This window comes from Doryrhamphus excisus, chromosome 8, assembly GCF_030265055.1.
Source record: "Doryrhamphus excisus isolate RoL2022-K1 chromosome 8, RoL_Dexc_1.0, whole genome shotgun sequence".
Taxonomy (NCBI): Eukaryota; Metazoa; Chordata; class Actinopteri; order Syngnathiformes; family Syngnathidae; genus Doryrhamphus; species Doryrhamphus excisus.
Window position 1 is genome coordinate 16,555,602 of NC_080473.1, and position 9,163 is coordinate 16,564,764.

A 9,163-nucleotide genomic window follows, 5' to 3' on the forward strand; every position below is an offset into this window, starting at 1 on the left:
CAGGCTGGCTGAAGCAGGTGGATTACACAACAGTTAGTCAGTAATCAGTAAATGTCTGAGGTTTACCCGCCTTTGAAGGTAAATAATCAACTATCTGACTATATTTATTTACTACATTTATATTTGTTGTTTGCTAAATTTGAACACCGGTTTTTGAATTCCATATTTTATATCGGCATTCTAAAAAGTAGACTAAAACTCTATGATGTCCTTGGTCTGGGATCAACACCAGCACGGCCACCCCATATGACAAATATACCAATATGAAAATAAAATGTACTGTAATCTGTCCACGATCCGCACCCGGATAAGCGGAGGAAAATGGATGGATGGATAATCTGTCCATCAAGTCACATTGGTTTCCTCTGACATCTTTCACATTCCTAACGAGGCGGCACAGAAGATAGACGATGGATTTCACACAATCGTCACTAACGACGTCTGCATGCCAGACTGGCCTGACTTCCTTGGAGGAGCGAGGACTGACAGTTTGAATGCGAGCGTGATCGGTTGTCTCGCTGCGTGCTCTGTGATTGACAGGCAACCAGTCCAGGGTGTGGTCCAAGGCTCCAGCCTGGTGCGACCCTGAAAAGGAAAAGCGCTAGAAAACGGATGACGGTTGGATCTGCTTGGCATTAAAACCATGACATTTACTTTTTGCCGTACCGCCATCTTCCGTTCATGTTACAATTTTCCCCACTGAGGGACGAATAAAAGCATATCTCAATCTTAATCTTAATCTTAAAACCCAATACAGTCTTTGTGACTCGAAGGAGGCCTGAGTAAAAGCCTGAGTCTTTGGGTCGCCCAGGCAGCGTGAGTCGGATCAAGGCTTGCTGAAGCATTCCAAATCCTATTTCTTCCGTGTGAATAATTGATGGCCAAGAGTCCCACATTGAATGATTCTGAGAAGGAAGCTGAGGGAGATGCGCTGCTGAGTCCGTCCTAGGAAGAACATGTGCAACGACAGCTGTGGTGCTGAGGAACAGAAAGAGTTTTTCTAAGGACAAAGCGCAAGATGGCTGGGAATAATCAAACCCATTGGACGCACAAAGCTCCGCCCACACTGTGAAGCAGGATGTTTGTTATTGGTGTCCCCCCGTGGGAGTCGGTTGGAGGGTCCGGTCTTTGGCGAGGCACGAACACAAACACACACCATGAATGTTTGTTGCCGTTTAAAGTCTAATCCTTCTTTCCTCCCTCTGGCCAAACGTTATTAGACGGAGGGTCCGTCTTGCACGTAGGATGAAGCTACAGTCGTGGAAAACCGATGGGACCACCCTTGGTCTTCGCTTTCCTGCTCATTTCAATGTCTGGCACAACGAAGGGTGGCTTTATTTAAAATACCATCTGTATTTGTTCACCAATCTAAATGATCTCTATCCATCTGTACTCTAAGTGGGCGGGACATAAAGCGGAAGTGGGGGTGGTTTAGTACATTATTTGAAGTCTGACATGAACAGGGATTAATCAGAAGTTGCTAAATTTATGATTATTTAATGATCTGTGTGAAGTTGAGTAATGCCAACATTTAATAGGGAACTAATCCGTCATCCTTGTTCAATGTATTTTCCTCCACAGACGCCTTCAGTACTTGAAGCTGAAGTTTGAAAACTTGAAGTTTTCCAAGTGACTTTGTCTCACCAGCCGAATGAGATGAGAAACACGGCGTCAGTGACGAGTCGTGTACAGCTCTCTTGTGAAACCTGCGGTGTACAAAAGAAGTTTATACTTGCAACACGAGTACTGCGGCATATTGGGAGGGGTGTCATATTTGTGGCCAGTCAATCGGTTACCGTTACCACCGTCTGTGTACTGCCACCTGAAAGCTAATACAATTCTTATCATGTAATTATACTGTAAGTAGTACACCTGTCCTATGATGACTTCATGGAATAAGACAAAAATACATGACCACGCTACCCCTGATGCCCAAGTGACTGATGTAATACGAGCCCGCCTACAAGACCGAGTACGTTACAAGTCAACTTTACCAAGTCACTTTTGATACAAAGCCAAATGGAGGCGAGCTAAATAAAACGTAATGAAGTGACGACAGAGACTGTCCAATCACAGAGCGTGAAGAGTGACCACATCGTCAGCATTTTTCTTTAAACACGAATACGGATAATGACAAAATATACTCCTTCCATACTCTGGCAAAGATTTATTATTCGTAACAGATACTCGTTTATAACTATCAATAATCAATAATGCGGCTCATCCCTCATTTTAAGCCTTTTTACCAATGTTTGTTATCTTTAATATTATTTTGTTTTGTCACCTTGACATAATCACAGGTGATGACTTGACTGACTTAACGTCTCCATGGACAATCCAGATCCTCCCCATCTTGCTCTTAACTATTACACTTTACTATTACTATTACTATACTATTACACTTGCCTTGTTTACATGGACACAAACTGCAGCCAGAGCCGCTTCATCTTGTGGGGGTTGCCATGGAAACAAAAAGCCAAAGGCTCATTTGCAACATTGCTGCTAATCCAGCGGGACGTTCGTGGCGTCTCAAAAGATGTCATTTCATTCATGTTGGATATGTTTGTTGGATATGTTTCCTTATGTTTCCTTAAAGGCAAGAAAACGTGGACTTTGTAATCATGAACAATTAGTTGACTTTGTAGTAAAACTACAATACTTTGTAGTCACTTGACAAAATGTAATTTTCCGTCAGTATACATGATTTGGTCACATGTCAAAGATTGTGGTTCAAAAATAACATCATCGCAATCTGGATATTTGGGGGTGTCAACATAAATGCTCCACTATGCTGTCATGAGGCTGATGGACTAACATACTTATACTGCGTATACACTAAATACACACTATTTCTCTTGTATTTGGAGGCTACTGGGGAAATGTTTCTATAAATGTTGCAATAAATGCACACACTGGACGTACTGTACCATACTGTACCATACTGTACCATGTTGTACCATACTGTACCATGCTGTACCATGCTGTACCATACTGTACCATGCTGTACCATACTGTACCAGCGAGTCCACACCTTGTGGATGTGATTAAAATTGTTGTGTCATACAAAGTAGCACCTCAGAGCCTTTTTTCAACAAAGCAAGGCAGAAGTCGTTTTTCGAGAAGACCCCCCCCCCCCCCACATCGGCCGCCTCTGTGATAAGACAATATGACTAATGAGGACGCAGGTCTGCAAACACATGATTGTGGTGTGGTGTGATGAATGAAGTCTGTGGGAGGTGTTGGCCTCCTGCCAGCTTTGTCTTGCTCCCTAACGAGCACAGTGGCAGTCCAATGCCAAGGTAAGTCCTCCATGGTGAGAAGCACATTGTTGTTGCTTTTGGTTTGGCTTTTTGTTTCAACAACACACCTGCCTATTGAATAGCAAACCGATAACGCTTGGTTAATTATGCACTCCGCCAGCTGTTGCTATAGCAACCATCACTCATCCGCGTACATGCAGTACAGTGGAATGTTACAAATGTTACAAACACAGTCCACCTCCAATTTGGGCAGAATTATTTTCCAATAGGGAATGCTGACTATGTGTAAGCTAACCGCGACCTTCCCATTAAGACGAAGCACAGCTTACTTTGCATAGAAGGGGTTTCAAACCCACAGCCCACATGAGCATATTTGGTGGCCCTCTACAGTCGTCCCTCCCACTTCATGGTTCAAACATCTCTATTATTGCTTCCAAAAATAAATAAAGACATGTTACATGCAGGATTCTACATGATAGAGTGGGGGGAAAGTTCTCCCATTCCGTGTGGAAGTGGTTTTGGCTTCTTTCTTTGTCCTTTGACCCCACTCCTTTGGAAACACTTTCTTAATTTGCAAATAGGTAAACTGGAGAAGGTAACAACATTAGCCCAATAGCTTGCTATGCTAGCAGCAGCCGTCTAAATGTCCTTTCAGTTTTTTTAGTGTAGGAGTGTTACTTCATGCCTACAAGGCTCTGATGATGTTAAAAACCACACTTGGACAATGTTTCTCCCATCTACAGTAGTCCCCCCCAAACCCCCCCATGAAGGAATAGATGAAAGTCCAGCATAATATGCTGATTTTATACACAATGTTGGTCTGACAACCACGTTTTAGCACAATGGTTGAGGCAGCTGTACCATTACACCACCAAGTCCTGACAGGTGAGTAGGGGAATTTTAGGGGAATTTTATTCTCCTTCTGCTGCATGCTGTCAGTCATTGTGGCAAAGAACACCATGTCTTACTTTTCCTCTACGACCTTGAGCTGACTTGGTGCTGCTTGGTGCCGTACGCCTCACGGTGGCGCATCCTTAGCCCATGTAGCTAGACTGCGTCCCCTTGGCCAAATGGATGGTGGGGCCCTCGGATGGTGCAGGTTATGTCCTCTTTTAGCTGGAAAGGGTCGTGTCTCATCTCTAATCAAGCTGATATGTACATTAGACTCTGTTGTCTATTTCAAGCTTTACGATTCTTCTTTTTGCTCCTCCAGATGTGCTATCCATCCATAGTGATGGTGATGCTCCTCCAGATGTGGTATCCATCGTATGTGATGGTGATGCTCCTCCAGATGTGGTATCCATCCATAGTGATGGTGATGCTACCCTATCAAGACCTCCTGTCAGCACTCAGACAGCAGCCTTATCCGCTGATAGTGCAACTTTTTGTGAGGTTTTTTTGGAACATTGCAAGACAATGTATATATTATATATGATGTATATATCAGGGCAGCTCGATGGCAAATTTGGCTGGATGGATGTACAGTAAGGATGTACAGTATGGATGTACAGTAAGGATGTACAGTATGGATGTACCATAAGGATGTACAGTATGGATGTACAGTAAGGATGTACAGTATGGATGTACCATAAGGATGTACAGTAAGCATGTACAGTATGCTCAGTATGTATCATTTCAGCGTTTATAAATGACAAATGCTGTAAAGAAGATAACGAGTCCTCCTGATCCAACGTTTCATCACTTTGTAGGCTGGAATAACCAGCGTGTCTCATTAATGAGAAAATCATGTAATATTATCATGGTCAGTCTAATTAGCTGCAAGCAGGAAGTCCACTTTAAAAGTTGAAGTCAGTCGCTGGGGAGTCAATGCACAAGGTTATTTCTACTAATGAACAGCGTGTCTGGGCGCCATCCTTAAGAAGTCCTTAGTAATGAGAGAAAAGTACTCATAAGAAAGTACTCCCATAAGCACATGACCATTCACAATGGATGGAAAACACATTCTGTGGATAAAACAATACATTTGGTGGTATTACCACAGTAAAAACATCCTGTAAATAAAGAAATATCTAATAATGGTTGCTCGCCTTACACTGGTCATGTTGCAGGTACCGGCTGGAACGTCTTAAGCGTCTTTCTGAAAAGAGGATAAAGAAAGGAGACAGACAACGTCACATCTTTTGCAAATTTCCCCACTGAGGGACGAATAAAGGCATATCTTATCTTATCTTATCTTATCATTCTATTGTTTTGTTAAGCAGAAAGGGAGCATGTTTATTAAACATCTTGACAAAACAAGACCAATGTTCAATAAACAATCAACAATCACAGTATTGTATTGACTTGTATTGAGTTGTGGACTCCTGTAGAGCAGCTTGGAAGGTAGAAGTAGTAAGTTAATTCCTATCTAGCTGCCCCCGTGATTGTGTGTGTGTGTGGGGGGGCTCCTCCCATGTGTCTCACAGCCAGTCAGACACTGCAAGTCAACTGCTCCTCCATCCTGAGAACCATCTCTGATCTCCATGGATACCAGCTGTGCACTGGGGTGATGTCGCCTTCAACTACAGGATTGTGATGATATGGGAGATCAGCAGGTGTGTGTGTGTGTGTGTGTGTGTGTGTGTGTGTGTGAGAGAGAGAGAGAGAGAGAGAGAGAGAGAGAGAGCGAGGGAGACATGTTGACAGGATCAGGCCCCTTTAGCATCCACACAAACCAAGCCCCCACAGCCCTTCCTTGTCTCCATCAATAAGACTTCCCATATAAGAAATATGATGTAATATTGGCCAACAGTGAATAATAAGATCAATGCAACAAATGCAGCAGGAACACAAATCTTGGATGCCAAAACCATGTTTTGCTTGAAGACACATCAGCGTTGCATCTCAGACACCAAACCATGAGTCCATGAGTCACCATGAGCTGCAAACTAATTCCCACAATGTCAAATATGATAATGAGTGTCTCGGGGCTGTGATGCGTTCGGAACAACGTGTCCTTCAACTGTTCAGATGTGTTCTTCATATCATTGAGTTCTCAACACAGAAACCCTTTTTCATGTTTGAATGTCAGCTTTTGCAGACAATGATTGTCGGATTGAAGGTAGTCCAGAAAATAGAGGGGGGGGGGGGGGGGCTGATAAATTGCATATCTAGTAGAAACCTTGTTGGGTATAAATGCTTCCGATAAAACTGCTCTTCCGATAAAACACCCCAGACTGATAGCACTCCCTGAGAAACCTTTCCAAGGTGGGCGCACGTCTATCCAGTACACAATGCACACTATATCCTTCCCATACACAAACGTGACCTATGAGTCATGCCGGCTGTACTTTTCCTGAAGCCGTCTGGAAGCTGGAGAAGGAGAGGATGCAGCAGACATCCGCAGTCTTGGTGCTGCTTCCTGTCTCTGGCTGGGCGCTTAGCAACAATTAAGGATGTAGGAGTCCTGCATGGTAGCGGACTGATGTGTGAACCTGACCGTTTGGCAGTGATACATTTAAAGGGCGCCATTTTATATCCAGATTTGGACTCCGATAGAGCGGCTATGCACACCGGCTTTCTAGATCTTCCACATCCTGCACCTCATTCTGCAGTATTTCAATGTACTTCCTGCTTCTGATGCAAACAGTCTGTTTAACTTAACCTTGACGGACTGTAAACGCCTTGAAGAGGCCCCCACCCAATCTGCCAGGAATGGATTCCACACACAGAAAAGAGGCTGACGTCAAGATCAGGACTCGTTCCCAGCCTCCGTCCTGCCCTTTCTCTCCAACAAGCTGCGTTAAGGAGCCCAATTATTGTCTGTCAAAGCTGCTATCATCAGGAACGTCCATCAGGATTCCATCAGGATTCCATCAGGAATGTCCATCAGGATTCCATCAGGATTCCATCAGGAACGTCCATCAGGATTCCATCAGGATTCCATCAGGATTCCATCAGGATTCCATCTTTCAGTACAAAAGCTGCAAAATTAGCAATGGGAATACTTACAGTAGACACAACACTCAAGCTGTTTTCACTGAGTGGTTAACGCGCAGGTGGGAGACCCGGGTTCGATTCCCCATTTGGCCATCTCTGTGTGGAGTTTGCATGTTCTCCCCGTGCATGCGTGGCTTTTCTCCGGGTACTCCGGTTTCCTCCCACATTCCAAAAACATGCCAGCGACTCCAAATTGTCCATAGGTATGAATGTGAGTGTGAATGGTTGTTTGTCTATATGTGCCCTGGGATTGGCTGGCCACCAGTCCAGGGTGTACCCCGCCTCTCGCCCCAAGACAGCTGGGATAGGCTCCAGCCTGAAAAAGACTCAAATGTTCCACTAATGAACGTTGGTAGGGGTGAGAGTCCAGGCTTTTGACCCAACCATCAGTGCTCTGCTCTTCCTTTCCCAAGATCCTGCATTGGGACCCCAGTCCAGTGCAGGCGCTATAAAGCAGGCAGGTTACACATGCTCAAAGACTAGATAGGATATACACCAGGCACAATGGATAGGACAGTAGGAGAAGTTGGTGCTTGATCCAATCTACGACCATCTGATACCACTCATGTCGCTGCATCAGCATTCCATGTGTGGAATCATCCTGCCATCCACCACTTGATGTTGGGTCTTGTGTTCTCAGCGGGGGAGTTCCACTTTACCGACATTGGTGTTGACAGGACACGAGTGGGAGTCAAACGGAGAGTCGCAGCAGAGCATTATAATGAGACCGGGACCCGAGGTGACAGTGAATGCATCACGTCTGGCACCGCATTGGAGTGACATCTTATGAGAGCTGCAACAGTCGCCCTTGTCGTTTTCGGAAAGACGACTTCCAGGCCCAGAGACTTGTGACTTGAAGTGGGCAGGCGGTGGGGGGGAAGAGAGCTGTAAATTGGTTTGTGTTTACCAGTAGTCCTGCCACACGCAACCTTAAGCAATTAGACTGCCTGATCCGTACATAACATCCACACTGCGAGTATGTGCGGGAGGATTGGTGGAAGTCATGAGGGACAGTCCAATTAGGAATCTGACTTCAAATGAGCCTTTGTCCCACTTTGCCTTGGAATATAATTAGATGTTTAGGCCTTCGGTGAAGCAAGGTGAAAAGAAGCCGTAACTCAGCATGAATCCATGGAAGTCGTGACGGTGACGGCGCCAGAGAGCCTGAAATACGATCTCTTTTCCTCACAAGGGTGTCCTCGCTTTTTCTGCAACGAGTGAAGGCAGAATGAAGGCCGATGAAGAGGATAGGAATTCATAGAAAGGATGATAGGATAAAAGTTTTCAAGCTTTCAAGTCCAGTATTTGGTGTTCTAAACAGAAACCTCTTCAATCTGAATTGTGCCTCACCCTTTAAAATGTGCATGCATCTTTAGCCGCGTCGCTATTGGATAGACAGTCAATGACCAAAGGTTAGCATGAAGAAATGAGACCAAAGTATTCCGATTAGAAAGCTCTCTGTCGCACACGCTGCAGCCTTCCGTCATGTTTGTGTAGAAGTGAAAGCTAAGCTTGTGTAAGTGACAACAATCACCTATTGTGACTCTTCAGGTATTTTTCCATCAGTCACGTGTAATTGTTGCCCAACTCTGATTGTGCTATGTGAGTGGGATTGCAAATTAGTGCTAATAGACCCAATCTAAAGGTAGCAACAAATTACAGCTGACTGTGTAACGTTCCTAGCTCCTTTCCAGCTTTTATTTTGGTGTATCCTTTTAGCATGTCAACTGCGTGTACGTATTGTAGTGTACTCACCAATGTACTCACATTTGGTGGACCAACAAATACTGATCCTATTCCTTAAAGGCCTATTTTTGTAACGGTGTGAAAAGGCTGAAAATAGAGGAAGCTTGCATGAAAATAAGACAGGTCAGCTGCAGGGAACAGCCTGACTTATCATCAAACACAAACAGGAAGTGAATTTATGAATGAAAGCGTAAGCAGCTCACAGTCATCCATTGGCG